The sequence below is a fragment of the Phalangium opilio genome, unplaced genomic scaffold (assembly GCF_054372755.1).
Source record: "Phalangium opilio isolate 3A_F unplaced genomic scaffold, DU_Popi_V2 ptg000094l_1, whole genome shotgun sequence".
NCBI lineage: Eukaryota > Metazoa > Arthropoda > Arachnida > Opiliones > Phalangiidae > Phalangium > Phalangium opilio.
Genome location: NW_028324199.1, coordinates 250,750 through 273,856, shown reverse-complemented (window position 1 = coordinate 273,856; position 23,107 = coordinate 250,750). Strand labels below are relative to the sequence as shown.

Below are 23,107 nucleotides of genomic sequence, written 5' to 3'. Positions count from 1 at the left end.
TCCATCGTGATTGGGCATAAAAATAAGCTAGGTCTCTTGGAAAACTCAGTATTACTAAGTATCTATGGTGTAGTGGTTATCACGTCCGCCTTGCACGCGGAAGGTCCTAGGTTCGAGCCCTGTTAGCTACATATTTTGTCAATCGTGATTGGACATAAAATCAAGCTAGGTCTCTTGGAAAACTCAGCATTACTACGTATCTATGGTGTAGTGGTTATCATGTCCGCTTCACAAGCGGAAGGTCCCAAGTTCGGGCCCTGGTAGATACATATTTTGACCATCGTGATTGGGCATAAAAATAAGCTAGGTCTCTTGGAAAACTCAGTATTACTAAGTATGTATGGTGTAGTGGGTATCACGTCCGCTTCACACGCGGAAGGTCCCAAGATCGAGCCCATTTTAGGTACATATTTTGACCATCGTGATTGGGCATAAAATCAAGCTAGGTCTCTTGGAAAACTCAGTATTACTACGTATCTATGGTGTAGTGGTTATCACGTCCGCTTCACACGCGGAAGGTTCCAAGACCGAGCCCATGTTAGATACATATTTTGACCATCGTGATTGGGCATAAAAATAAGCTAGGTCTCTTGGAAAACTCAACATTGCTACGTATCTATGGTGTAGTGGGTATCACGTCCGCTTCAGACGCGGAAGGTTCCAAGATCGAGCCCATGTTAGATACATATTTTGACCATCGTGATTGGGCATAAAAATATGCTAGGTCTCTTGGAAAACTCAGCATTACTACGTATCTATGGTGTAGTGGTTATCACGTCCGCCTAACACGCGGAAGGTCCTAGGTTCGAGCCCTGTTAGCTACATATTTTGTCAATCGTGATTGGGCAAAAAAGTAAGCTAGGTCTCTTGGAAAACTCAGTACTACTACGTATCTATGGTGTAGTGGTTATCACGTCCGCCTAACACGCGGAAGGTCCCAGGTTCGAACCCTGGTAGATACATATTTTGTCCATCGTGATTGGGCATAAAAATAAGCTAGGTCTCTTGGAAAACTCAGTATTACTAAGTATCTATGGTGTAGTGGTTATCACGTCCGCTTCACACGCAGAAGGTTCCAAGATCGAGCCCATGTTAGATACATATTTTGACCATCGTGATTGGGCATAAAATCAAGCTAGGTCTCTTGGAAAACTCAGCATTACTACGTATCTATGGTGTAGTGGTTATCATGTCCGCTTCACAAGCGGAAGGTCCCAAGTTCGGGCCCTGGTAGATACATATTTTGACCATCGTGATTGGGCATAAAAATAAGCTAGGTCTCTTGGAAAACTCAGCATTACTACGTATCTATGGTGTAGTGGTTATCATGTCCGCTTCACAAGCGGAAGGTCCCAAGTTCGGGCCCTGGTAGATACATATTTTGACCATCGTGATTGGGCATAAAAATAAGCTAGGTCTCTTGGAAAACTCAGTATTACTAAGTATCTATGGTGTAGTGGGTATCACGTCCGCTTCACACGCGGAAGGTTCCAAGACCGAGCCCATGTTAGATACATATTTTGTCCATCGTGATTGGGCATAAAAATAAGCTAGGTCTCTTGGAAAACTCAGTATTACTAAGTATCTATGGTGTAGTGGTTATCACGTCCGCTTCACACGCAGAAGGTTCCAAGATCGAGCCCATGTTAGATACATATTTTGACCATCGTGATTGGGCATAAAATCAAGCTAGGTCTCTTGGAAAACTCAGCATTACTACGTATCTATGGTGTAGTGGTTATCACGTCCAATTCACAAGCGGAAGGTCCCAGGTTCGAGCCCTGTTAGCTACATATTTTGTCCATCGTGATTGGGCATAAAAATAAGCTAGGTCTCTTGGAAAACTCAGTATTACTAAGTATCTATGGTGTAGTGGTTATCACGTCCGCCTTGCACGCGGAAGGTCCTAGGTTCGAGCCCTGTTAGCTACATATTTTGTCAATCGTGATTGGACATAAAATCAAGCTAGGTCTCTTGGAAAACTCAGCATTACTACGTATCTATGGTGTAGTGGTTATCATGTCCGCTTCACAAGCGGAAGGTCCCAAGTTCGGGCCCTGGTAGATACATATTTTGACCATCGTGATTGGGCATAAAAATAAGCTAGGTCTCTTGGAAAACTCAGTATTACTAAGTATGTATGGTGTAGTGGGTATCACGTCCGCTTCACACGCGGAAGGTCCCAAGATCGAGCCCATTTTAGGTACATATTTTGACCATCGTGATTGGGCATAAAATCAAGCTAGGTCTCTTGGAAAACTCAGTATTACTAAGTATCTATGGTGTAGTGGTTATCACGTCCGCCTAACACGCGGAAGGTCCTAGGTTCGAGCCCTGTTAGCTACATATTTTGTCAATCGTGATTGGGCAAAAAAGTAAGCTAGGTCTCTTGGAAAACTCAGTATTACTACGTATCTATGGTGTAGTGGTTATCACGTCCGCCTAACACGCGGAAGGTCCTAGGTTCGAGCCCTGTTAGCTACATATTTTGTCAATCGTGATTGGGCAAAAAAGTAAGCTAGGTCTCTTGGAAAACTCAGTATTACTACGTATCTATGGTGTAGTGGTTATCACGTCCGCCTAACACGCGGAAGGTCCCAGGTTCGAACCCTGGTAGATACATATTTTGTCCATCGTGATTGGGCATAAAAATAAGCTAGGTCTCTTGGAAAACTCAGTATTACTAAGTATCTATGGTGTAGTGGTTATCACGTCCGCTTCACACGCGGAGGGTTCCAAGATCGAGCCCATGTTAGGTACATATTTTGACCATCGTGATTGGGCATAAAATCAAGCTAGGTCTCTTGGAAAACTCAGCATTACTACGTATCTATGGTGTAGTGGTTATCATGTCCGCTTCACAAGCGGAAGGTCCCAAGTTCGGGCCCTGGTAGATACATATTTTGACCATCGTGATTGGGCATAAAAATAAGCTAGGTCTCTTGGAAAACTCAGTATTACTAAGTATCTATGGTGTAGTGGGTATCACGTCCGCTTCACACGCGGAAGGTTCCAAGACCGAGCCCATGTTAGATACATATTTTGTCCATCGTGATTGGGCATAAAAATAAGCTAGGTCTCTTGGAAAACTCAGTATTACTAAGTATCTATGGTGTAGTGGTTATCACGTCCGCTTCACACGCAGAAGGTTCCAAGATCGAGCCCATGTTAGATACATATTTTGACCATCGTGATTGGGCATAAAATCAAGCTAGGTCTCTTGGAAAACTCAGCATTACTACGTATCTATGGTGTAGTGGTTATCACGTCCAATTCACAAGCGGAAGGTCCCAGGTTCGAGCCCTGTTAGCTACATATTTTGTCCATCGTGATTGGGCATAAAAATAAGCTAGGTCTCTTGGAAAACTCAGTATTACTAAGTATCTATGGTGTAGTGGTTATCACGTCCGCCTTGCACGCGGAAGGTCCTAGGTTCGAGCCCTGTTAGCTACATATTTTGTCAATCGTGATTGGACATAAAATCAAGCTAGGTCTCTTGGAAAACTCAGCATTACTACGTATCTATGGTGTAGTGGTTATCATGTCCGCTTCACAAGCGGAAGGTCCCAAGTTCGGGCCCTGGTAGATACATATTTTGACCATCGTGATTGGGCATAAAAATAAGCTAGGTCTCTTGGAAAACTCAGTATTACTAAGTATGTATGGTGTAGTGGGTATCACGTCCGCTTCACACGCGGAAGGTCCCAAGATCGAGCCCATTTTAGGTACATATTTTGACCATCGTGATTGGGCATAAAATCAAGCTAGGTCTCTTGGAAAACTCAGTATTACTAAGTATCTATGGTGTAGTGGTTATCACGTCCGCCTAACACGCGGAAGGTCCTAGGTTCGAGCCCTGTTAGCTACATATTTTGTCAATCGTGATTGGGCAAAAAAGTAAGCTAGGTCTCTTGGAAAACTCAGTATTACTACGTATCTATGGTGTAGTGGTTATCACGTCCGCCTAACACGCGGAAGGTCCTAGGTTCGAGCCCTGTTAGCTACATATTTTGACCATCGTGATTGGGCATAAAATCAAGCTAGGTCTCTTGGAAAACTCAGCATTACTACGTATCTATGGTGTAGTGGTTATCATGTCCGCTTCACAAGCGGAAGGTCCCAAGTTCGGGCCCTGGTAGATACATATTTTGACCATCGTGATTGGGCATAAAAATAAGCTAGGTCTCTTGGAAAACTCAGTATTACTAAGTATCTATGGTGTAGTGGGTATCACGTCCGCTTCACACGCGGAAGGTTCCAAGACCGAGCCCATGTTAGATACATATTTTGTCCATCGTGATTGGGCATAAAAATAAGCTAGGTCTCTTGGAAAACTCAGTATTACTAAGTATCTATGGTGTAGTGGTTATCACGTCCGCTTCACTCGCAGAAGGTTCCAAGATCGAGCCCATGTTAGATACATATTTTGACCATCGTGATTGGGCATAAAATCAAGCTAGGTCTCTTGGAAAACTCAGCATTACTACGTATCTATGGTGTAGTGGTTATCACGTCCAATTCACAAGCGGAAGGTCCCAGGTTCGAGCCCTGTTAGCTACATATTTTGTCCATCGTGATTGGGCATAAAAATAAGCTAGGTCTCTTGGAAAACTCAGTATTACTAAGTATCTATGGTGTAGTGGTTATCACGTCCGCCTTGCACGCGGAAGGTCCTAGGTTCGAGCCCTGTTAGCTACATATTTTGTCAATCGTGATTGGACATAAAATCAAGCTAGGTCTCTTGGAAAACTCAGCATTACTACGTATCTATGGTGTAGTGGTTATCATGTCCGCTTCACAAGCGGAAGGTCCCAAGTTCGGGCCCTGGTAGATACATATTTTGACCATCGTGATTGGGCATAAAAATAAGCTAGGTCTCTTGGAAAACTCAGTATTACTAAGTATGTATGGTGTAGTGGGTATCACGTCCGCTTCACACGCGGAAGGTCCCAAGATCGAGCCCATTTTAGGTACATATTTTGACCATCGTGATTGGGCATAAAATCAAGCTAGGTCTCTTGGAAAACTCAGTATTACTACGTATCTATGGTGTAGTGGTTATCACGTCCGCTTCACACGCGGAAGGTTCCAAGACCGAGCCCATGTTAGATACATATTTTGACCATCGTGATTGGGCATAAAAATAAGCTAGGTCTCTTGGAAAACTCAACATTGCTACGTATCTATGGTGTAGTGGGTATCACGTCCGCTTCAGACGCGGAAGGTTCCAAGATCGAGCCCATGTTAGATACATATTTTGACCATCGTGATTGGGCATAAAAATATGCTAGGTCTCTTGGAAAACTCAGCATTACTACGTATCTATGGTGTAGTGGTTATCACGTCCGCCTAACACGCGGAAGGTCCTAGGTTCGAGCCCTGTTAGCTACATATTTTGTCAATCGTGATTGGGCAAAAAAGTAAGCTAGGTCTCTTGGAAAACTCAGTACTACTACGTATCTATGGTGTAGTGGTTATCACGTCCGCCTAACACGCGGAAGGTCCCAGGTTCGAACCCTGGTAGATACATATTTTGTCCATCGTGATTGGGCATAAAAATAAGCTAGGTCTCTTGGAAAACTCAGTATTACTAAGTATCTATGGTGTAGTGGTTATCACGTCCGCTTCACACGCAGAAGGTTCCAAGATCGAGCCCATGTTAGATACATATTTTGACCATCGTGATTGGGCATAAAATCAAGCTAGGTCTCTTGGAAAACTCAGCATTACTACGTATCTATGGTGTAGTGGTTATCATGTCCGCTTCACAAGCGGAAGGTCCCAAGTTCGGGCCCTGGTAGATACATATTTTGACCATCGTGATTGGGCATAAAAATAAGCTAGGTCTCTTGGAAAACTCAGCATTACTACGTATCTATGGTGTAGTGGTTATCATGTCCGCTTCACAAGCGGAAGGTCCCAAGTTCGGGCCCTGGTAGATACATATTTTGACCATCGTGATTGGGCATAAAAATAAGCTAGGTCTCTTGGAAAACTCAGTATTACTAAGTATCTATGGTGTAGTGGGTATCACGTCCGCTTCACACGCGGAAGGTTCCAAGACCGAGCCCATGTTAGATACATATTTTGTCCATCGTGATTGGGCATAAAAATAAGCTAGGTCTCTTGGAAAACTCAGTATTACTAAGTATCTATGGTGTAGTGGTTATCACGTCCGCTTCACACGCAGAAGGTTCCAAGATCGAGCCCATGTTAGATACATATTTTGACCATCGTGATTGGGCATAAAATCAAGCTAGGTCTCTTGGAAAACTCAGCATTACTACGTATCTATGGTGTAGTGGTTATCACGTCCAATTCACAAGCGGAAGGTCCCAGGTTCGAGCCCTGTTAGCTACATATTTTGTCCATCGTGATTGGGCATAAAAATAAGCTAGGTCTCTTGGAAAACTCAGTATTACTAAGTATCTATGGTGTAGTGGTTATCACGTCCGCCTTGCACGCGGAAGGTCCTAGGTTCGAGCCCTGTTAGCTACATATTTTGTCAATCGTGATTGGACATAAAATCAAGCTAGGTCTCTTGGAAAACTCAGCATTACTACGTATCTATGGTGTAGTGGTTATCATGTCCGCTTCACAAGCGGAAGGTCCCAAGTTCGGGCCCTGGTAGATACATATTTTGACCATCGTGATTGGGCATAAAAATAAGCTAGGTCTCTTGGAAAACTCAGTATTACTAAGTATGTATGGTGTAGTGGGTATCACGTCCGCTTCACACGCGGAAGGTCCCAAGATCGAGCCCATTTTAGGTACATATTTTGACCATCGTGATTGGGCATAAAATCAAGCTAGGTCTCTTGGAAAACTCAGTATTACTAAGTATCTATGGTGTAGTGGTTATCACGTCCGCCTAACACGCGGAAGGTCCTAGGTTCGAGCCCTGTTAGCTACATATTTTGTCAATCGTGATTGGGCAAAAAAGTAAGCTAGGTCTCTTGGAAAACTCAGTATTACTACGTATCTATGGTGTAGTGGTTATCACGTCCGCCTAACACGCGGAAGGTCCTAGGTTCGAGCCCTGTTAGCTACATATTTTGTCAATCGTGATTGGGCAAAAAAGTAAGCTAGGTCTCTTGGAAAACTCAGTATTACTACGTATCTATGGTGTAGTGGTTATCACGTCCGCCTAACACGCGGAAGGTCCCAGGTTCGAACCCTGGTAGATACATATTTTGTCCATCGTGATTGGGCATAAAAATAAGCTAGGTCTCTTGGAAAACTCAGTATTACTAAGTATCTATGGTGTAGTGGTTATCACGTCCGCTTCACACGCGGAGGGTTCCAAGATCGAGCCCATGTTAGGTACATATTTTGACCATCGTGATTGGGCATAAAATCAAGCTAGGTCTCTTGGAAAACTCAGCATTACTACGTATCTATGGTGTAGTGGTTATCATGTCCGCTTCACAAGCGGAAGGTCCCAAGTTCGGGCCCTGGTAGATACATATTTTGACCATCGTGATTGGGCATAAAAATAAGCTAGGTCTCTTGGAAAACTCAGTATTACTAAGTATCTATGGTGTAGTGGGTATCACGTCCGCTTCACACGCGGAAGGTTCCAAGACCGAGCCCATGTTAGATACATATTTTGTCCATCGTGATTGGGCATAAAAATAAGCTAGGTCTCTTGGAAAACTCAGTATTACTAAGTATCTATGGTGTAGTGGTTATCACGTCCGCTTCACACGCAGAAGGTTCCAAGATCGAGCCCATGTTAGATACATATTTTGACCATCGTGATTGGGCATAAAATCAAGCTAGGTCTCTTGGAAAACTCAGCATTACTACGTATCTATGGTGTAGTGGTTATCACGTCCAATTCACAAGCGGAAGGTCCCAGGTTCGAGCCCTGTTAGCTACATATTTTGTCCATCGTGATTGGGCATAAAAATAAGCTAGGTCTCTTGGAAAACTCAGTATTACTAAGTATCTATGGTGTAGTGGTTATCACGTCCGCCTTGCACGCGGAAGGTCCTAGGTTCGAGCCCTGTTAGCTACATATTTTGTCAATCGTGATTGGACATAAAATCAAGCTAGGTCTCTTGGAAAACTCAGCATTACTACGTATCTATGGTGTAGTGGTTATCATGTCCGCTTCACAAGCGGAAGGTCCCAAGTTCGGGCCCTGGTAGATACATATTTTGACCATCGTGATTGGGCATAAAAATAAGCTAGGTCTCTTGGAAAACTCAGTATTACTAAGTATGTATGGTGTAGTGGGTATCACGTCCGCTTCACACGCGGAAGGTCCCAAGATCGAGCCCATTTTAGGTACATATTTTGACCATCGTGATTGGGCATAAAATCAAGCTAGGTCTCTTGGAAAACTCAGTATTACTAAGTATCTATGGTGTAGTGGTTATCACGTCCGCCTAACACGCGGAAGGTCCTAGGTTCGAGCCCTGTTAGCTACATATTTTGTCAATCGTGATTGGGCAAAAAAGTAAGCTAGGTCTCTTGGAAAACTCAGTATTACTACGTATCTATGGTGTAGTGGTTATCACGTCCGCCTAACACGCGGAAGGTCCTAGGTTCGAGCCCTGTTAGCTACATATTTTGTCAATCGTGATTGGGCAAAAAAGTAAGCTAGGTCTCTTGGAAAACTCAGTATTACTACGTATCTATGGTGTAGTGGTTATCACGTCCGCCTAACACGCGGAAGGTCCCAGGTTCGAACCCTGGTAGATACATATTTTGTCCATCGTGATTGGGCATAAAAATAAGCTAGGTCTCTTGGAAAACTCAGTATTACTAAGTATCTATGGTGTAGTGGTTATCACGTCCGCTTCACACGCGGAGGGTTCCAAGATCGAGCCCATGTTAGGTACATATTTTGACCATCGTGATTGGGCATAAAATCAAGCTAGGTCTCTTGGAAAACTCAGCATTACTACGTATCTATGGTGTAGTGGTTATCATGTCCGCTTCACAAGCGGAAGGTCCCAAGTTCGGGCCCTGGTAGATACATATTTTGACCATCGTGATTGGGCATAAAAATAAGCTAGGTCTCTTGGAAAACTCAGTATTACTAAGTATCTATGGTGTAGTGGGTATCACGTCCGCTTCACACGCGGAAGGTTCCAAGACCGAGCCCATGTTAGATACATATTTTGTCCATCGTGATTGGGCATAAAAATAAGCTAGGTCTCTTGGAAAACTCAGTATTACTAAGTATCTATGGTGTAGTGGTTATCACGTCCGCTTCACACGCAGAAGGTTCCAAGATCGAGCCCATGTTAGATACATATTTTGACCATCGTGATTGGGCATAAAATCAAGCTAGGTCTCTTGGAAAACTCAGCATTACTACGTATCTATGGTGTAGTGGTTATCACGTCCAATTCACAAGCGGAAGGTCCCAGGTTCGAGCCCTGTTAGCTACATATTTTGTCCATCGTGATTGGGCATAAAAATAAGCTAGGTCTCTTGGAAAACTCAGTATTACTAAGTATCTATGGTGTAGTGGTTATCACGTCCGCCTTGCACGCGGAAGCTCCTAGGTTCGAGCCCTGTTAGCTACATATTTTGTCAATCGTGATTGGACATAAAATCAAGCTAGGTCTCTTGGAAAACTCAGCATTACTACGTATCTATGGTGTAGTGGTTATCATGTCCGCTTCACAAGCGGAAGGTCCCAAGTTCGGGCCCTGGTAGATACATATTTTGACCATCGTGATTGGGCATAAAAATAAGCTAGGTCTCTTGGAAAACTCAGTATTACTAAGTATGTATGGTGTAGTGGGTATCACGTCCGCTTCACACGCGGAAGGTCCCAAGATCGAGCCCATTTTAGGTACATATTTTGACCATCGTGATTGGGCATAAAATCAAGCTAGGTCTCTTGGAAAACTCAGTATTACTACGTATCTATGGTGTAGTGGTTATCACGTCCGCTTCACAAGCGGAAGATCCCAAGTTCGGGCCCTGGTAGATACATATTTTGACCATCGTGATTAGGCATAAAAATAAGCTAGGTCTCTTGGAAAACTCAGTATTACTAAGTATCTATGGTGTAGTGGTTATCACGTCCGCCTAACACGCGGAAGGTCCTAGGTTCGAGCCCTGTTAGCTACATATTTTGTCAATCGTGATTGGGCAAAAAAGTAAGCTAGGTCTCTTGGAAAACTCAGTATTACTACGTATCTATGGTGTAGTGGTTATCACGTCCGCCTAACACGCGGAAGGTCCTAGGTTCGAGCCCTGTTAGCTACATATTTTGTCAATCGTGATTGGGCAAAAAACTAAGCTAGGTCTCTTGGAAAACTCAGTATTACTACGTATCTATGGTGTAGTGGTTATCACGTCCGCCTAACACGCGGAAGGTCCCAGGTTCGAACCCTGGTAGATACATATTTTGTCCATCGTGATTGGGCATAAAAATAAGCTAGGTCTCTTGGAAAACTCAGTATTACTAAGTATCTATGGTGTAGTGGTTATCACGTCCGCTTCACACGCGGAGGGTTCCAAGATCGAGCCCATGTTAGATACATATTTTGACCATCGTGATTGGGCATAAAATCAAGCTAGGTCTCTTGGAAAACTCAGCATTACTACGTATCTATGGTGTAGTGGTTATCATGTCCGCTTCATAAGCGGAAGGTCCCAAGTTCGGGCCCTGGTAGATACATATTTTGACCATCGTGATTGGGCATAAAAATAAGCTAGGTCTCTTGGAAAACTCAGTATTACTAAGTATCTATGGTGTAGTGGGTATCACGTCCGCTTCACACTCGGAAGGTTCCAAGACCGAGCCCATGTTAGATACATATTTTGACCATCGTGATTGGGCATAAAAATAAGCTAGGTCTCTTGGAAAACTCAACATTGCTACGTATCTATGGTGTAGTGGGTATCACGTCCGCTTCAGACGCGGAAGGTTCCAAGATCGAGCCCATGTTAGATACATATTTTGACCATCGTGATTGGGCATAAAAATAAGCTAGGTCTCTTGGAAAACTCAGCATTACTACGTATCTATGGTGTAGTGGTTATCACGTCCGCCTGACACGCGGAAGGTCCTAGGTTCGAGCCCTGTTAGCTACATATTTTGTCAATCGTGATTGGGCAAAAAAGTAAGCTAGGTCTCTTGGAAAACTCAGTATTACTACGTATCTATGGTGTAGTGGTTATCACGTCCGCCTAACACGCGGAAGGTCCCAGGTTCGAACCCTGGTAGATACATATTTTGTCCATCGTGATTGGGCATAAAAATAAGCTAGGTCTCTTGGAAAACTCAGTATTACTAAGTATCTATGGTGTAGTGGTTATCACGTCCGCTTCACACGCGGAAGGTTCCAAGACCGAGCCCATGTTAGATACATATTTTGTCCATCGTGATTGGGCATAAAAATAAGCTAGGTCTCTTGGAAAACTCAGTATTACTAAGTATCTATGGTGTAGTGGTTATCACGTCCGCTTCACACGCAGAAGGTTCCAAGATCGAGCCCATGTTAGATACATATTTTGACCATCGTGATTGGGCATAAAATCAAGCTAGGTCTCTTGGAAAACTCAGCATTACTACGTATCTATGGTGTAGTGGTTATCACGTCCAATTCACAAGCGGAAGGTCCCAGGTTCGAGCCCTGTTAGCTACATATTTTGTCCATCGTGATTGGGCATAAAAATAAGCTAGGTCTCTTGGAAAACTCAGTATTACTAAGTATCTATGGTGTAGTGGTTATCACGTCCGCCTTGCACGCGGAAGGTCCTAGGTTCGAGCCCTGTTAGCTACATATTTTGTCAATCGTGATTGGACATAAAATCAAGCTAGGTCTCTTGGAAAACTCAGCATTACTACGTATCTATGGTGTAGTGGTTATCATGTCCGCTTCACAAGCGGAAGGTCCCAAGTTCGGGCCCTGGTAGATACATATTTTGACCATCGTGATTGGGCATAAAAATAAGCTAGGTCTCTTGGAAAACTCAGTATTACTAAGTATGTATGGTGTAGTGGGTATCACGTCCGCTTCACACGCGGAAGGTCCCAAGATCGAGCCCATTTTAGGTACATATTTTGACCATCGTGATTGGGCATAAAATCAAGCTAGGTCTCTTGGAAAACTCAGTATTACTAAGTATCTATGGTGTAGTGGTTATCACGTCCGCCTAACACGCGGAAGGTCCTAGGTTCGAGCCCTGTTAGCTACATATTTTGTCAATCGTGATTGGGCAAAAAAGTAAGCTAGGTCTCTTGGAAAACTCAGTATTACTACGTATCTATGGTGTAGTGGTTATCACGTCCGCCTAACACGCGGAAGGTCCTAGGTTCGAGCCCTGTTAGCTACATATTTTGTCAATCGTGATTGGGCAAAAAAGTAAGCTAGGTCTCTTGGAAAACTCAGTATTACTACGTATCTATGGTGTAGTGGTTATCACGTCCGCCTAACACGCGGAAGGTCCCAGGTTCGAACCCTGGTAGATACATATTTTGTCCATCGTGATTGGGCATAAAAATAAGCTAGGTCTCTTGGAAAACTCAGTATTACTAAGTATCTATGGTGTAGTGGTTATCACGTCCGCTTCACACGCGGAGGGTTCCAAGATCGAGCCCATGTTAGGTACATATTTTGACCATCGTGATTGGGCATAAAATCAAGCTAGGTCTCTTGGAAAACTCAGCATTACTACGTATCTATGGTGTAGTGGTTATCATGTCCGCTTCACAAGCGGAAGGTCCCAAGTTCGGGCCCTGGTAGATACATATTTTGACCATCGTGATTGGGCATAAAAATAAGCTAGGTCTCTTGGAAAACTCAGTATTACTAAGTATCTATGGTGTAGTGGGTATCACGTCCGCTTCACACGCGGAAGGTTCCAAGACCGAGCCCATGTTAGATACATATTTTGTCCATCGTGATTGGGCATAAAAATAAGCTAGGTCTCTTGGAAAACTCAGTATTACTAAGTATCTATGGTGTAGTGGTTATCACGTCCGCTTCACACGCAGAAGGTTCCAAGATCGAGCCCATGTTAGATACATATTTTGACCATCGTGATTGGGCATAAAATCAAGCTAGGTCTCTTGGAAAACTCAGCATTACTACGTATCTATGGTGTAGTGGTTATCACGTCCAATTCACAAGCGGAAGGTCCCAGGTTCGAGCCCTGTTAGCTACATATTTTGTCCATCGTGATTGGGCATAAAAATAAGCTAGGTCTCTTGGAAAACTCAGTATTACTAAGTATCTATGGTGTAGTGGTTATCACGTCCGCCTTGCACGCGGAAGCTCCTAGGTTCGAGCCCTGTTAGCTACATATTTTGTCAATCGTGATTGGACATAAAATCAAGCTAGGTCTCTTGGAAAACTCAGCATTACTACGTATCTATGGTGTAGTGGTTATCATGTCCGCTTCACAAGCGGAAGGTCCCAAGTTCGGGCCCTGGTAGATACATATTTTGACCATCGTGATTGGGCATAAAAATAAGCTAGGTCTCTTGGAAAACTCAGTATTACTAAGTATGTATGGTGTAGTGGGTATCACGTCCGCTTCACACGCGGAAGGTCCCAAGATCGAGCCCATTTTAGGTACATATTTTGACCATCGTGATTGGGCATAAAATCAAGCTAGGTCTCTTGGAAAACTCAGTATTACTACGTATCTATGGTGTAGTGGTTATCACGTCCGCTTCACAAGCGGAAGATCCCAAGTTCGGGCCCTGGTAGATACATATTTTGACCATCGTGATTAGGCATAAAAATAAGCTAGGTCTCTTGGAAAACTCAGTATTACTAAGTATCTATGGTGTAGTGGTTATCACGTCCGCCTAACACGCGGAAGGTCCTAGGTTCGAGCCCTGTTAGCTACATATTTTGTCAATCGTGATTGGGCAAAAAAGTAAGCTAGGTCTCTTGGAAAACTCAGTATTACTACGTATCTATGGTGTAGTGGTTATCACGTCCGCCTAACACGCGGAAGGTCCTAGGTTCGAGCCCTGTTAGCTACATATTTTGTCAATCGTGATTGGGCAAAAAACTAAGCTAGGTCTCTTGGAAAACTCAGTATTACTACGTATCTATGGTGTAGTGGTTATCACGTCCGCCTAACACGCGGAAGGTCCCAGGTTCGAACCCTGGTAGATACATATTTTGTCCATCGTGATTGGGCATAAAAATAAGCTAGGTCTCTTGGAAAACTCAGTATTACTAAGTATCTATGGTGTAGTGGTTATCACGTCCGCTTCACACGCGGAGGGTTCCAAGATCGAGCCCATGTTAGATACATATTTTGACCATCGTGATTGGGCATAAAATCAAGCTAGGTCTCTTGGAAAACTCAGCATTACTACGTATCTATGGTGTAGTGGTTATCATGTCCGCTTCATAAGCGGAAGGTCCCAAGTTCGGGCCCTGGTAGATACATATTTTGACCATCGTGATTGGGCATAAAAATAAGCTAGGTCTCTTGGAAAACTCAGTATTACTAAGTATCTATGGTGTAGTGGGTATCACGTCCGCTTCACACTCGGAAGGTTCCAAGACCGAGCCCATGTTAGATACATATTTTGACCATCGTGATTGGGCATAAAAATAAGCTAGGTCTCTTGGAAAACTCAACATTGCTACGTATCTATGGTGTAGTGGGTATCACGTCCGCTTCAGACGCGGAAGGTTCCAAGATCGAGCCCATGTTAGATACATATTTTGACCATCGTGATTGGGCATAAAAATAAGCTAGGTCTCTTGGAAAACTCAGCATTACTACGTATCTATGGTGTAGTGGTTATCACGTCCGCCTGACACGCGGAAGGTCCTAGGTTCGAGCCCTGTTAGCTACATATTTTGTCAATCGTGATTGGGCAAAAAAGTAAGCTAGGTCTCTTGGAAAACTCAGTATTACTACGTATCTATGGTGTAGTGGTTATCACGTCCGCCTAACACGCGGAAGGTCCCAGGTTCGAACCCTGGTAGATACATATTTTGTCCATCGTGATTGGGCATAAAAATAAGCTAGGTCTCTTGGAAAACTCAGTATTACTAAGTATCTATGGTGTAGTGGTTATCACGTCCGCTTCACACGCGGAAGGTTCCAAGATCGAGCCCATGTTAGATACATACTTTGACCATCGTGATTGGGCATAAAATCAAGCTAGGTCTCTTGGAAAACTCAGCATTACTACGTATCTATGGTGTAGTGGTTATCATGTCCGCTTCACAAGCGGAAGGTCCCAAGTTCGGGCCCTGGTAGATACATATTTTGACCATCGTGATTGGGCATAAAAATAAGCTAGGTCTCTTGGAGAACTCAGTATTATTAAGTATCTATGGTGTAGTGGGTATCACGTCCGCTTCACACGCGGAAGGTTCCAAGACCGAGCCCATGTTAGATACATATTTTGTCAATCGTGATTGGGCAAAAAAGTAAGCTAGGTCTCTTGGAAAACTCAGTTCTACTACGTATCAATGGTGTAGTGGTTATCACGTCCGCCTAACACGCGGAAGGTCCTAGGTTCGAGCCCTGTTAGCTTCATATTTTGTCAATCGTGATTGGGCAAAAAAGTAAGCTAGGTCTCTTGGAAAACTCAGTATTACTACGTATCTATGGTGTAGTGGTTATCACGTCCGCCTAACACGCGGAAGGTCCCAGGTTTGAACCCTGGTAGATACATATTTTGTCCATCGTGATTGGGCATAAAAATAAGCTAGGTCTCTTGGAAAACTCAGTATTACTAAGTATCTATGGTGTAGTGGTTATCACGTCCGCTTCACACGCAGAAGGTTCCAAGATCGAGCCCATGTTAGATACATATTTTGACCATCGTGATTGGGCATAAAATCAAGCTAGGTCTCTTGGAAAACTCAGCATTACTACGTATCTATGGTGTAGTGGTTATCATGTCCGCTTCACAAGCGGAAGGTCCCAAGTTCGGGCCCTGGTAGATACATATTTTGACCATCGTGATTGGGCATAAAAATAAGCTAGGTCTCTTGGAAAACTCAGTATTACTAAGTATCTATGGTGTAGTGGGTAGCACGTCCGCTTCACACGCGGAAGGTTCCAAGACCGAGCCCATGTTAGATACATATTTTGACCATCGTGATTGGGCATAAAAATAAGCTAGGTCTCTTGGAAAACTCAGTATTACTAAGTATCTATGGTGTAGTGGTTATCACGTCCGCTTCACACGCGGAAGGTTCCAAGATCGAGCCCATGTTAGATACATATTTTGACCATCGTGATTGGGCATAAAATCAAGCTAGGTCTCTTGGAAAACTCAGCATTACTACGTATCTATGGTGTAGTGGTTATCATGTCCGCTTCACAAGCGGAAGGTCCCAAGTTCGGGCCCTGGTAGATACATATTTTGACCATCGTGATTGGGCATAAAAATAAGCTAGGTCTCTTGGAAAACTCAGTATTACTAAGTATCTATGGTGTAGTGGGTATCACGTCCGCTTCACACGCGGAAGGTTCCAAGACCGAACCCATGTTAGATACATATTTTGACCATCGTGATTGGGCATAAAAATAAGCTAGGTCTCTTGGAAAACTCAACATTGCTACGTATCTATGGTGTAGTGGGTATCACGTCCGCTTCAGACGCGGAAGGTTCCAAGATCGAGCCCATGTTAGATACATATTTTGACCATCGTGATTGGGCATAAAAATAAGCTAGGTCTCTTGGAAAACTCAGCATTACTACGTATCTATGGTGTAGTGGTTATCACGTCCGCCTAACACGCGGAAGGTCCAAGGTTCGAGCCCTGTTAGCTACATATTTTGTCAATCGTGATTGGGCAAAAAAGTAAGCTAGGTCTCTTGGAAAACTCAGTATTACTACGTATCTATTGTGTAGTGGTTATCACGTCCGCCTAACACGCGGAAGGTCCCAGGTTCGAACCCTGGTAGATACATATTTTGTCCATCGTGATTGGGCGTAAAAATAAGCTAGGTCTCTTGGAAAACTCAGTATTACTAAGTATCTATGGTGTAGTGGTTATCACGTCCGCTTCACACGCGGAAGGTTCCAAGATCGAGCCCATGTTAGATACATATTTTGACCATCGTGATTGGGCATAAAAATAAGCTAGGTCTCTTGGAAAACTCAACATTGCTACGTATCTATGGTGTAGTGGGTATCACGTCCGCTTCAGACGCGGAAGGTTCCAAGATCGAGCCCATGTTAGATACATATTTTGACCATCGTGATTGGCATAAAAATAAGCTAGGTCTCTTGGAAAACTCTTTATTACTACGTATCTATGGTGTAGTGGTTATCACGTCCGCTTCACAAGCGGAAGGTCCCAGGTTCGAGCCCTGGTAGGTACATATTTTGACCATCGTGATTGGGCATAAAATCAAGCTAGTTCTATTGGAGAACTCAGCATTACTACGTATCTATGGTGTAGTGGTTATGACGTCCGCCTAACACGCGGAAGGTCCCAGGTTCGAGCCCTGGTAGATACATATTTTGACCATCGTGATTGGGCATAAAAATAAGCTAGGTCTCTTGGAAAACTCTTTATTACTACGTATCTATGGTGTAGTGGTTATCACGTCCGCTTCACAAGCGGAAGGTCCCAGGTTCGAGCCCTGGTAGATACATATTTTGACCATCGTGATTGGGCATAAAATCAAGCTAGGTCTATTGGAAAACTCAGCATTACGTCGTATCTATGGTGTAGTGGTTATCACGTCCGCTTCACAAGCGGAAGGTCCCAAGTTCGGGCCCTGGTAGATACATATTTTGACCATCGTGATTGGGCATAAAAATAAGCTAGGTCTCTTGGAAAACTCAGTATTACTAAGTATCTATGGTGTAGTGGGTATCACGTCCGCTTCACACGCGGAAGGTTCCAAGACCGAGCCCATGTTAGATACATATTTTGACCATCGTGATTGGGCATAAAAATAAGCTAGGTCTCTTGGAAAACTCAACATTGCACCGTATCTATGGTGTAGTGGTTACCACGTCCGCTTCACACGCGGAAGGTTCCAAGATCGAGCCCATGTTAGATACATATTTTGACCATCGTGATTGGGCATAAAATCAAGCTAGGTCTCTTGGAAAACTCAGCATTACTACGTATCTATGGTGTAGTGGTTATCATGTCCGCTTCACAAGCGGAAGGTCCCAAGTTCGGGCCCTGGTAGATACATATTTTGACCATCGTGATTGGGCATAAAAATAAGCTAGGTCTCTTGGAAAACTCAGTATTACTAAGTATCTATGGTGTAGTGGGTATCACGTCCGCTTCACACGCGGAAGGTTCCAAGACCGAACCCATGTTAGATACATATTTTGACCATCGTGATTGGGCATAAAAATAAGCTAGGTCTCTTGGAAAACTCAACATTGCTACGTATCTATGGTGTAGTGGGTATCACGTCCGCTTCAGACGCGGAAGGTTCCAAGATCGAGCCCATGTTAGATACATATTTTGACCATCGTGATTGGGCATAAAAATAAGCTAGGTCTCTTGGAAAACTCAGCATTACTACGTATCTATGGTGTAGTGGTTATCACGTCCGCCTAACACGCGGAAGGTCCAAGGTTCGAGCCCTGTTAGCTACATATTTTGTCAATCGTGATTGGGCAAAAAAGTAAGCTAGGTCTCTTGGAAAACTCAGTATTACTACGTATCTATTGTGTAGTGGTTATCACGTCCGCCTAACACGCGGAAGGTCCCAGGTTCGAACCCTGGTAGATACATATTTTGTCCATCGTGATTGGGCATAAAAATAAGCTAGGTCTCTTGGAAAACTCAGTATTACTAAGTATCTATGGTGTAGTGGTTATCACGTCCGCTTCACACGCGGAAGGTTCCAAGATCGAGCCCATGTTAGATACATATTTTGACCATCGTGATTGGGCATAAAAATAAGCTAGGTCTCTTGGAAAACTCAACATTGCTACGTATCTATGGTGTAGTGGGTATCACGTCCGCTTCAGACGCGGAAGGTTCCAAGATCGAGCCCATGTTAGATACATATTTTGACCATCGTGATTGGCATAAAAATAAGCTAGGTCTCTTGGAAAACTCTTTATTACTACGTATCTATGGTGTAGTGGTTATCACGTCCGCTTCACAAGCGGAAGGTCCCAGGTTCGAGCCCTGGTAGGTACATATTTTGACCATCGTGATTGGGCATAAAATCAAGCTAGTTCTATTGGAGAACTCAGCATTACTACGTATCTATGGTGTAGTGGTTATGACGTCCGCCTAACACGCGGAAGGTCCCAGGTTCGAGCCCTGGTAGATACATATTTTGACCATCGTGATTGGGCATAAAAATAAGCTAGGTCTCTTGGAAAACTCTTTATTACTACGTATCTATGGTGTAGTGGTTATCACGTCCGCCTAACACGCGGAAGGTCCCAGGTTCGAACCCTGGTAGATACATATTTTGTCCATCGTGATTGGGCATAAAAATAAGCTAGGTCTCTTGGAAAACTCAGCATTACTACGTATCTATGGTGTAGTGGTTATCATGTCCGCTTCACAAGCGGAAGGTCCCAAGTTCGGGCCCTGGTAGATACATATTTTGACCATCGTGATTGGGCATAAAAATTAGCTAGGTCTCTTGGAAAACTCAGTATTACTAAGTATCTATGGTGTAGTGGGTATCACGTCCGCTTCACACGCGGAAGGTTCCAAGACCGAGCCCATGTTAGATACATATTTTGACCATCGTGATTGGGCATAAAAATAAGCTAGGTCTCTTGGAAAACTCTTTATAACTACGTATCTATGGTGTAGTGGTTATCACGTCCGCTTCACAAGCGGAAGGTCCCAGGTTCGAGCCCTGGTAGATACATATTTTGACCATCGTGATTGGGCATAAAATCAAGCTAGGTCTATTGGAAAACTCAGCATTACTACGTATCTATGGTGTAGTGGTTATCACGTCCGCCTAACTCGCGGTAGGTCCCAGGTTCGAGCCCTGATAGATACATATTTTGACCATCGTGATTGGGCATAAAAATAAGCTAGGTCTCTTGGAAAACTCTTTATTACTACGTATCTATGGTGTAGTGGTTATCACGTCCGCTTCACAAGCGGAAGATCCCAAGTTTGGGCCCTGGTAGATACATATTTTGACCATCGTGATTAGGCATAAAAATAAGCTAGGTCTCTTGGAAAACTCAGTATTACTAAGTATCTATGGTGTAGTGGGTATCACGTCCGCTTCACACGCGGAAGGTTCCAAGACCGAACCCATGTTAGATACATATTTTGACCATCGTGATTGGCATAAAAATAAGCTAGGTCTCTTGGAAAACTCTTTATTACTACGTATCTATGGTGTAGTGGTTATCACGTCCGCTTCACAAGCGGAAGGTCCCAGGTTCGAGCCCTGGTAGGTACATATTTTGACCATCGTGATTGGGCATAAAATCAAGCTAGTTCTATTGGAGAACTCAGCATTACTACGTATCTATGGTGTAGTGGTTATGACGTCCGCCTAACACGCGGAAGGTCCCAGGTTCGAGCCCTGGTAGATACATATTTTGACCATCGTGATTGGGCATAAAAATAAGCTAGGTCTCTTGGAAAACTCTTTATTACTACGTATCTATGGTGTAGTGGTTATCACGTCCGCTTCACAAGCGGAAGGTCCCAGGTTCGAGCCCTGGTAGATACATATTTTGACCATCGTGATTGGGCATAAAATCAAGCTAGGTCTATTGGAAAACTCAGCATTACGTCGTATCTATGGTGTAGTGGTTATCACGTCCGCTTCACAAGCGGAAGGTCCCAAGTTCGGGCCCTGGTAGATACATATTTTGACCATCGTGATTGGGCATAAAAATAAGCTAGGTCTCTTGGAAAACTCAGTATTACTAAGTATCTATGGTGTAGTGGGTATCACGTCCGCTTCACACGCGGAAGGTTCCAAGACCGAGCTCATGTTAGATACATATTTTGACCATCGTGATTGGGCATAAAAATAAGCTAGGTCTCTTGGAAAACTCAACATTGCACCGTATCTATGGTGTAGTGGTTACCACGTCCGCTTCACACGCGGAAGGTTCCAAGATCGAGCCCATGTTAGATACATATTTTGACCATCGTGATTGGGCATAAAATCAAGCTAGGTCTCTTGCAAAACTCAGCATTACTACGTATCTATGGTGTAGTGGTTATCATGTCCGCTTCACAAGCGGAAGGTCCCAAGTTCGGGCCCTGGTAGATACATATTTTGACCATCGTGATTGGGCATAAAAATAAGCTAGGTCTCTTGGAAAACTCAGTATTACTAAGTATCTATGGTGTAGTGGGTATCACGTCCGCTTCACACGCGGAAGGTTCCAAGACCGAACCCATGTTAGATACATATTTTGACCATCGTGATTGGGCATAAAAATAAGCTAGGTCTCTTGGAAAACTCAACATTGCTACGTATCTATGGTGTAGTGGGTATCACGTCCGCTTCAGACGCGGAAGGTTCCAAGATCGAGCCCATGTTAGATACATATTTTGACCATCGTGATTGGGCATAAAAATAAGCTAGGTCTCTTGGAAAACTCAGCATTACTACGTATCTATGGTGTAGTGGTTATCACGTCCGCCTAACACGCGGAAGGTCCAAGGTTCGAGCCCTGTTAGCTACATATTTTGTCAATCGTGATTGGGCAAAAAAGTAAGCTAGGTCTCTTGGAAAACTCAGTATTACTACGTATCTATTGTGTAGTGGTTATCACGTCCGCCTAACACGCGGAAGGTCCCAGGTTCGAACCCTGGTAGATACATATTTTGTCCATCGTGATTGGGCATAAAAATAAGCTAGGTCTCTTGGAAAACTCAGTATTACTAAGTATCTATGGTGTAGTGGTTATCACGTCCGCTTCACACGCGGAAGGTTCCAAGATCGAGCCCATGTTAGATACATATTTTGACCATCGTGATTGGGCATAAAAATAAGCTAGGTCGCTTGGAAAACTCAACATTGCTACGTATCTATGGTGTAGTGGGTATCACGTCCGCTTCAGACGCGGAAGGTTCCAAGATCGAGCCCATGTTAGATACATATTTTGACCATCGTGATTGGCATAAAAATAAGCTAGGTCTCTTGGAAAACTCTTTATTACTACGTATCTATGGTGTAGTGGTTATCACGTCCGCTTCACAAGCGGAAGGTCCCAGGTTCGAGCCCTGGTAGGTACATATTTTGACCATCGTGATTGGGCATAAAATCAAGCTAGTTCTATTGGAGAACTCAGCATTACTACGTATCTATGGTGTAGTGGTTATGACGTCCGCCTAACACGCGGAAGGTCCCAGGTTCGAGCCCTGGTAGATACATATTTTGACCATCGTGATTGGGCATAAAAATAAGCTAGGTCTCTTGGAAAACTCTTTATTACTACGTATCTATGGTGTAGTGGTTATCACGTCCGCTTCACAAGCGGAAGGTCCCAGGTTCGAGCCCTGGTAGATACATATTTTGACCATCGTGATTGGGCATAAAATCAAGCTAGGTCTATTGGAAAACTCAGCATTACGTCGTATCTATGGTGTAGTGGTTATCACGTCCGCTTCACAAGCGGAAGGTCCCAAGTTCGGGCCCTGGTAGATACATATTTTGACCATCGTGATTGGGCATAAAAATAAGCTAGGTCTCTTGGAAAACTCAGTATTACTAAGTATCTATGGTGTAGTGGGTATCACGTCCGCTTCACACGCGGAAGGTTCCAAGACCGAGCCCATGTTAGATACATATTTTGACCATCGTGATTGGGCATAAAAATAAGCTAGGTCTCTTGGAAAACTCAACATTGCTACGTATCTATGGTGTAGTGGGTATCACGTCCGCTTCAGACGCGGAAGGTTCCAAGATCGAGCCCATGTTAGATACATACTTTGACCATCGTGATTGGGCATAAAAATAAGCTAGGTCTCTTGGAAAACTCAGCATTACTACGTATCTATGGTGTAGTGGTTATCATGTCCGCTTCACAAGCGGAAGGTCCCAAGTTCGGGCCCTGGTAGATACATATTTTGACCATCGTGATTGGGCATAAAAATTAGCTAGGTCTCTTGGAAAACTCAGTATTACTAAGTATCTATGGTGTAGTGGGTATCACGTCCGCTTCACACGCGGAAGGTTCCAAGACCGAGCCCATGTTAGATACATATTT

At 43.7% G+C, this 23,107-nt stretch overlaps 66 non-coding genes across 66 annotated transcripts; all 66 read left to right on the top strand.

Annotated features, from left to right (window-relative positions):
• The first annotated feature begins 58 nt into the window (after positions 1–58).
• On the top strand, positions 59–131 carry TRNAA-UGC (transfer RNA alanine (anticodon UGC)). Its single transcript has one exon. It is a non-coding gene; the product is annotated as a tRNA-Ala (tRNA).
• A 65-nt stretch (positions 132–196) lies between these two features.
• Positions 197–269, top strand: TRNAV-CAC (transfer RNA valine (anticodon CAC)). The gene has a single exon. It is a non-coding gene; the product is annotated as a tRNA-Val (tRNA).
• A 620-nt stretch (positions 270–889) lies between these two features.
• Positions 890–962, top strand: TRNAV-AAC (transfer RNA valine (anticodon AAC)). Its single transcript has one exon. It is a non-coding gene; the product is annotated as a tRNA-Val (tRNA).
• A 204-nt stretch (positions 963–1,166) lies between these two features.
• On the top strand, positions 1,167–1,239 carry TRNAV-CAC (transfer RNA valine (anticodon CAC)). The gene has a single exon. It is a non-coding gene; the product is annotated as a tRNA-Val (tRNA).
• A 65-nt stretch (positions 1,240–1,304) lies between these two features.
• TRNAV-CAC (transfer RNA valine (anticodon CAC)) lies at positions 1,305–1,377 on the top strand. The gene has a single exon. It is a non-coding gene; the product is annotated as a tRNA-Val (tRNA).
• A 481-nt stretch (positions 1,378–1,858) lies between these two features.
• On the top strand, positions 1,859–1,931 carry TRNAA-UGC (transfer RNA alanine (anticodon UGC)). The gene has a single exon. It is a non-coding gene; the product is annotated as a tRNA-Ala (tRNA).
• Positions 1,932–1,996: 65 nt separating this feature from the next.
• Positions 1,997–2,069, top strand: TRNAV-CAC (transfer RNA valine (anticodon CAC)). The gene has a single exon. It is a non-coding gene; the product is annotated as a tRNA-Val (tRNA).
• A 480-nt stretch (positions 2,070–2,549) lies between these two features.
• TRNAV-AAC (transfer RNA valine (anticodon AAC)) lies at positions 2,550–2,622 on the top strand. Its single transcript has one exon. It is a non-coding gene; the product is annotated as a tRNA-Val (tRNA).
• Positions 2,623–2,826: 204 nt separating this feature from the next.
• On the top strand, positions 2,827–2,899 carry TRNAV-CAC (transfer RNA valine (anticodon CAC)). Its single transcript has one exon. It is a non-coding gene; the product is annotated as a tRNA-Val (tRNA).
• Positions 2,900–3,380: 481 nt separating this feature from the next.
• On the top strand, positions 3,381–3,453 carry TRNAA-UGC (transfer RNA alanine (anticodon UGC)). The gene has a single exon. It is a non-coding gene; the product is annotated as a tRNA-Ala (tRNA).
• Positions 3,454–3,518: 65 nt separating this feature from the next.
• On the top strand, positions 3,519–3,591 carry TRNAV-CAC (transfer RNA valine (anticodon CAC)). The gene has a single exon. It is a non-coding gene; the product is annotated as a tRNA-Val (tRNA).
• A 480-nt stretch (positions 3,592–4,071) lies between these two features.
• On the top strand, positions 4,072–4,144 carry TRNAV-CAC (transfer RNA valine (anticodon CAC)). The gene has a single exon. It is a non-coding gene; the product is annotated as a tRNA-Val (tRNA).
• A 481-nt stretch (positions 4,145–4,625) lies between these two features.
• On the top strand, positions 4,626–4,698 carry TRNAA-UGC (transfer RNA alanine (anticodon UGC)). The gene has a single exon. It is a non-coding gene; the product is annotated as a tRNA-Ala (tRNA).
• A 65-nt stretch (positions 4,699–4,763) lies between these two features.
• TRNAV-CAC (transfer RNA valine (anticodon CAC)) lies at positions 4,764–4,836 on the top strand. Its single transcript has one exon. It is a non-coding gene; the product is annotated as a tRNA-Val (tRNA).
• A 620-nt stretch (positions 4,837–5,456) lies between these two features.
• TRNAV-AAC (transfer RNA valine (anticodon AAC)) lies at positions 5,457–5,529 on the top strand. Its single transcript has one exon. It is a non-coding gene; the product is annotated as a tRNA-Val (tRNA).
• Positions 5,530–5,733: 204 nt separating this feature from the next.
• Positions 5,734–5,806, top strand: TRNAV-CAC (transfer RNA valine (anticodon CAC)). The gene has a single exon. It is a non-coding gene; the product is annotated as a tRNA-Val (tRNA).
• A 65-nt stretch (positions 5,807–5,871) lies between these two features.
• On the top strand, positions 5,872–5,944 carry TRNAV-CAC (transfer RNA valine (anticodon CAC)). Its single transcript has one exon. It is a non-coding gene; the product is annotated as a tRNA-Val (tRNA).
• Positions 5,945–6,425: 481 nt separating this feature from the next.
• On the top strand, positions 6,426–6,498 carry TRNAA-UGC (transfer RNA alanine (anticodon UGC)). The gene has a single exon. It is a non-coding gene; the product is annotated as a tRNA-Ala (tRNA).
• A 65-nt stretch (positions 6,499–6,563) lies between these two features.
• On the top strand, positions 6,564–6,636 carry TRNAV-CAC (transfer RNA valine (anticodon CAC)). Its single transcript has one exon. It is a non-coding gene; the product is annotated as a tRNA-Val (tRNA).
• Positions 6,637–7,116: 480 nt separating this feature from the next.
• On the top strand, positions 7,117–7,189 carry TRNAV-AAC (transfer RNA valine (anticodon AAC)). The gene has a single exon. It is a non-coding gene; the product is annotated as a tRNA-Val (tRNA).
• Positions 7,190–7,393: 204 nt separating this feature from the next.
• Positions 7,394–7,466, top strand: TRNAV-CAC (transfer RNA valine (anticodon CAC)). Its single transcript has one exon. It is a non-coding gene; the product is annotated as a tRNA-Val (tRNA).
• A 481-nt stretch (positions 7,467–7,947) lies between these two features.
• Positions 7,948–8,020, top strand: TRNAA-UGC (transfer RNA alanine (anticodon UGC)). Its single transcript has one exon. It is a non-coding gene; the product is annotated as a tRNA-Ala (tRNA).
• A 65-nt stretch (positions 8,021–8,085) lies between these two features.
• On the top strand, positions 8,086–8,158 carry TRNAV-CAC (transfer RNA valine (anticodon CAC)). The gene has a single exon. It is a non-coding gene; the product is annotated as a tRNA-Val (tRNA).
• A 480-nt stretch (positions 8,159–8,638) lies between these two features.
• On the top strand, positions 8,639–8,711 carry TRNAV-AAC (transfer RNA valine (anticodon AAC)). Its single transcript has one exon. It is a non-coding gene; the product is annotated as a tRNA-Val (tRNA).
• A 204-nt stretch (positions 8,712–8,915) lies between these two features.
• Positions 8,916–8,988, top strand: TRNAV-CAC (transfer RNA valine (anticodon CAC)). The gene has a single exon. It is a non-coding gene; the product is annotated as a tRNA-Val (tRNA).
• Positions 8,989–9,607: 619 nt separating this feature from the next.
• On the top strand, positions 9,608–9,680 carry TRNAV-CAC (transfer RNA valine (anticodon CAC)). The gene has a single exon. It is a non-coding gene; the product is annotated as a tRNA-Val (tRNA).
• A 204-nt stretch (positions 9,681–9,884) lies between these two features.
• Positions 9,885–9,957, top strand: TRNAV-CAC (transfer RNA valine (anticodon CAC)). Its single transcript has one exon. It is a non-coding gene; the product is annotated as a tRNA-Val (tRNA).
• Positions 9,958–10,298: 341 nt separating this feature from the next.
• Positions 10,299–10,371, top strand: TRNAV-AAC (transfer RNA valine (anticodon AAC)). Its single transcript has one exon. It is a non-coding gene; the product is annotated as a tRNA-Val (tRNA).
• Positions 10,372–10,991: 620 nt separating this feature from the next.
• On the top strand, positions 10,992–11,064 carry TRNAV-GAC (transfer RNA valine (anticodon GAC)). The gene has a single exon. It is a non-coding gene; the product is annotated as a tRNA-Val (tRNA).
• A 65-nt stretch (positions 11,065–11,129) lies between these two features.
• On the top strand, positions 11,130–11,202 carry TRNAV-AAC (transfer RNA valine (anticodon AAC)). The gene has a single exon. It is a non-coding gene; the product is annotated as a tRNA-Val (tRNA).
• A 481-nt stretch (positions 11,203–11,683) lies between these two features.
• On the top strand, positions 11,684–11,756 carry TRNAA-UGC (transfer RNA alanine (anticodon UGC)). The gene has a single exon. It is a non-coding gene; the product is annotated as a tRNA-Ala (tRNA).
• Positions 11,757–11,821: 65 nt separating this feature from the next.
• TRNAV-CAC (transfer RNA valine (anticodon CAC)) lies at positions 11,822–11,894 on the top strand. The gene has a single exon. It is a non-coding gene; the product is annotated as a tRNA-Val (tRNA).
• A 480-nt stretch (positions 11,895–12,374) lies between these two features.
• TRNAV-AAC (transfer RNA valine (anticodon AAC)) lies at positions 12,375–12,447 on the top strand. Its single transcript has one exon. It is a non-coding gene; the product is annotated as a tRNA-Val (tRNA).
• A 204-nt stretch (positions 12,448–12,651) lies between these two features.
• On the top strand, positions 12,652–12,724 carry TRNAV-CAC (transfer RNA valine (anticodon CAC)). Its single transcript has one exon. It is a non-coding gene; the product is annotated as a tRNA-Val (tRNA).
• Positions 12,725–13,343: 619 nt separating this feature from the next.
• TRNAV-CAC (transfer RNA valine (anticodon CAC)) lies at positions 13,344–13,416 on the top strand. Its single transcript has one exon. It is a non-coding gene; the product is annotated as a tRNA-Val (tRNA).
• A 204-nt stretch (positions 13,417–13,620) lies between these two features.
• Positions 13,621–13,693, top strand: TRNAV-CAC (transfer RNA valine (anticodon CAC)). Its single transcript has one exon. It is a non-coding gene; the product is annotated as a tRNA-Val (tRNA).
• Positions 13,694–14,034: 341 nt separating this feature from the next.
• TRNAV-AAC (transfer RNA valine (anticodon AAC)) lies at positions 14,035–14,107 on the top strand. The gene has a single exon. It is a non-coding gene; the product is annotated as a tRNA-Val (tRNA).
• Positions 14,108–14,727: 620 nt separating this feature from the next.
• On the top strand, positions 14,728–14,800 carry TRNAV-GAC (transfer RNA valine (anticodon GAC)). The gene has a single exon. It is a non-coding gene; the product is annotated as a tRNA-Val (tRNA).
• Positions 14,801–14,865: 65 nt separating this feature from the next.
• On the top strand, positions 14,866–14,938 carry TRNAV-AAC (transfer RNA valine (anticodon AAC)). The gene has a single exon. It is a non-coding gene; the product is annotated as a tRNA-Val (tRNA).
• Positions 14,939–15,142: 204 nt separating this feature from the next.
• On the top strand, positions 15,143–15,215 carry TRNAV-CAC (transfer RNA valine (anticodon CAC)). The gene has a single exon. It is a non-coding gene; the product is annotated as a tRNA-Val (tRNA).
• Positions 15,216–15,557: 342 nt separating this feature from the next.
• Positions 15,558–15,630, top strand: TRNAV-AAC (transfer RNA valine (anticodon AAC)). The gene has a single exon. It is a non-coding gene; the product is annotated as a tRNA-Val (tRNA).
• Positions 15,631–15,834: 204 nt separating this feature from the next.
• TRNAV-CAC (transfer RNA valine (anticodon CAC)) lies at positions 15,835–15,907 on the top strand. Its single transcript has one exon. It is a non-coding gene; the product is annotated as a tRNA-Val (tRNA).
• Positions 15,908–16,250: 343 nt separating this feature from the next.
• TRNAV-CAC (transfer RNA valine (anticodon CAC)) lies at positions 16,251–16,323 on the top strand. Its single transcript has one exon. It is a non-coding gene; the product is annotated as a tRNA-Val (tRNA).
• A 481-nt stretch (positions 16,324–16,804) lies between these two features.
• Positions 16,805–16,877, top strand: TRNAV-AAC (transfer RNA valine (anticodon AAC)). The gene has a single exon. It is a non-coding gene; the product is annotated as a tRNA-Val (tRNA).
• A 342-nt stretch (positions 16,878–17,219) lies between these two features.
• On the top strand, positions 17,220–17,292 carry TRNAV-CAC (transfer RNA valine (anticodon CAC)). Its single transcript has one exon. It is a non-coding gene; the product is annotated as a tRNA-Val (tRNA).
• A 65-nt stretch (positions 17,293–17,357) lies between these two features.
• On the top strand, positions 17,358–17,430 carry TRNAV-AAC (transfer RNA valine (anticodon AAC)). Its single transcript has one exon. It is a non-coding gene; the product is annotated as a tRNA-Val (tRNA).
• A 65-nt stretch (positions 17,431–17,495) lies between these two features.
• TRNAV-CAC (transfer RNA valine (anticodon CAC)) lies at positions 17,496–17,568 on the top strand. Its single transcript has one exon. It is a non-coding gene; the product is annotated as a tRNA-Val (tRNA).
• A 65-nt stretch (positions 17,569–17,633) lies between these two features.
• On the top strand, positions 17,634–17,706 carry TRNAV-CAC (transfer RNA valine (anticodon CAC)). The gene has a single exon. It is a non-coding gene; the product is annotated as a tRNA-Val (tRNA).
• A 343-nt stretch (positions 17,707–18,049) lies between these two features.
• Positions 18,050–18,122, top strand: TRNAV-CAC (transfer RNA valine (anticodon CAC)). Its single transcript has one exon. It is a non-coding gene; the product is annotated as a tRNA-Val (tRNA).
• A 481-nt stretch (positions 18,123–18,603) lies between these two features.
• Positions 18,604–18,676, top strand: TRNAV-AAC (transfer RNA valine (anticodon AAC)). Its single transcript has one exon. It is a non-coding gene; the product is annotated as a tRNA-Val (tRNA).
• Positions 18,677–19,018: 342 nt separating this feature from the next.
• Positions 19,019–19,091, top strand: TRNAV-CAC (transfer RNA valine (anticodon CAC)). The gene has a single exon. It is a non-coding gene; the product is annotated as a tRNA-Val (tRNA).
• A 65-nt stretch (positions 19,092–19,156) lies between these two features.
• Positions 19,157–19,229, top strand: TRNAV-AAC (transfer RNA valine (anticodon AAC)). Its single transcript has one exon. It is a non-coding gene; the product is annotated as a tRNA-Val (tRNA).
• A 65-nt stretch (positions 19,230–19,294) lies between these two features.
• On the top strand, positions 19,295–19,367 carry TRNAV-AAC (transfer RNA valine (anticodon AAC)). Its single transcript has one exon. It is a non-coding gene; the product is annotated as a tRNA-Val (tRNA).
• A 65-nt stretch (positions 19,368–19,432) lies between these two features.
• TRNAV-CAC (transfer RNA valine (anticodon CAC)) lies at positions 19,433–19,505 on the top strand. Its single transcript has one exon. It is a non-coding gene; the product is annotated as a tRNA-Val (tRNA).
• Positions 19,506–19,709: 204 nt separating this feature from the next.
• TRNAV-CAC (transfer RNA valine (anticodon CAC)) lies at positions 19,710–19,782 on the top strand. The gene has a single exon. It is a non-coding gene; the product is annotated as a tRNA-Val (tRNA).
• A 479-nt stretch (positions 19,783–20,261) lies between these two features.
• TRNAV-CAC (transfer RNA valine (anticodon CAC)) lies at positions 20,262–20,334 on the top strand. Its single transcript has one exon. It is a non-coding gene; the product is annotated as a tRNA-Val (tRNA).
• A 65-nt stretch (positions 20,335–20,399) lies between these two features.
• TRNAV-AAC (transfer RNA valine (anticodon AAC)) lies at positions 20,400–20,472 on the top strand. Its single transcript has one exon. It is a non-coding gene; the product is annotated as a tRNA-Val (tRNA).
• A 65-nt stretch (positions 20,473–20,537) lies between these two features.
• On the top strand, positions 20,538–20,610 carry TRNAV-CAC (transfer RNA valine (anticodon CAC)). The gene has a single exon. It is a non-coding gene; the product is annotated as a tRNA-Val (tRNA).
• A 65-nt stretch (positions 20,611–20,675) lies between these two features.
• Positions 20,676–20,748, top strand: TRNAV-CAC (transfer RNA valine (anticodon CAC)). Its single transcript has one exon. It is a non-coding gene; the product is annotated as a tRNA-Val (tRNA).
• Positions 20,749–21,091: 343 nt separating this feature from the next.
• On the top strand, positions 21,092–21,164 carry TRNAV-CAC (transfer RNA valine (anticodon CAC)). Its single transcript has one exon. It is a non-coding gene; the product is annotated as a tRNA-Val (tRNA).
• A 481-nt stretch (positions 21,165–21,645) lies between these two features.
• TRNAV-AAC (transfer RNA valine (anticodon AAC)) lies at positions 21,646–21,718 on the top strand. Its single transcript has one exon. It is a non-coding gene; the product is annotated as a tRNA-Val (tRNA).
• Positions 21,719–22,060: 342 nt separating this feature from the next.
• TRNAV-CAC (transfer RNA valine (anticodon CAC)) lies at positions 22,061–22,133 on the top strand. Its single transcript has one exon. It is a non-coding gene; the product is annotated as a tRNA-Val (tRNA).
• A 65-nt stretch (positions 22,134–22,198) lies between these two features.
• Positions 22,199–22,271, top strand: TRNAV-AAC (transfer RNA valine (anticodon AAC)). The gene has a single exon. It is a non-coding gene; the product is annotated as a tRNA-Val (tRNA).
• A 65-nt stretch (positions 22,272–22,336) lies between these two features.
• TRNAV-CAC (transfer RNA valine (anticodon CAC)) lies at positions 22,337–22,409 on the top strand. The gene has a single exon. It is a non-coding gene; the product is annotated as a tRNA-Val (tRNA).
• Positions 22,410–22,474: 65 nt separating this feature from the next.
• TRNAV-CAC (transfer RNA valine (anticodon CAC)) lies at positions 22,475–22,547 on the top strand. The gene has a single exon. It is a non-coding gene; the product is annotated as a tRNA-Val (tRNA).
• A 343-nt stretch (positions 22,548–22,890) lies between these two features.
• Positions 22,891–22,963, top strand: TRNAV-CAC (transfer RNA valine (anticodon CAC)). Its single transcript has one exon. It is a non-coding gene; the product is annotated as a tRNA-Val (tRNA).
• The last annotated feature ends 144 nt before the right edge of the window (positions 22,964–23,107 follow it).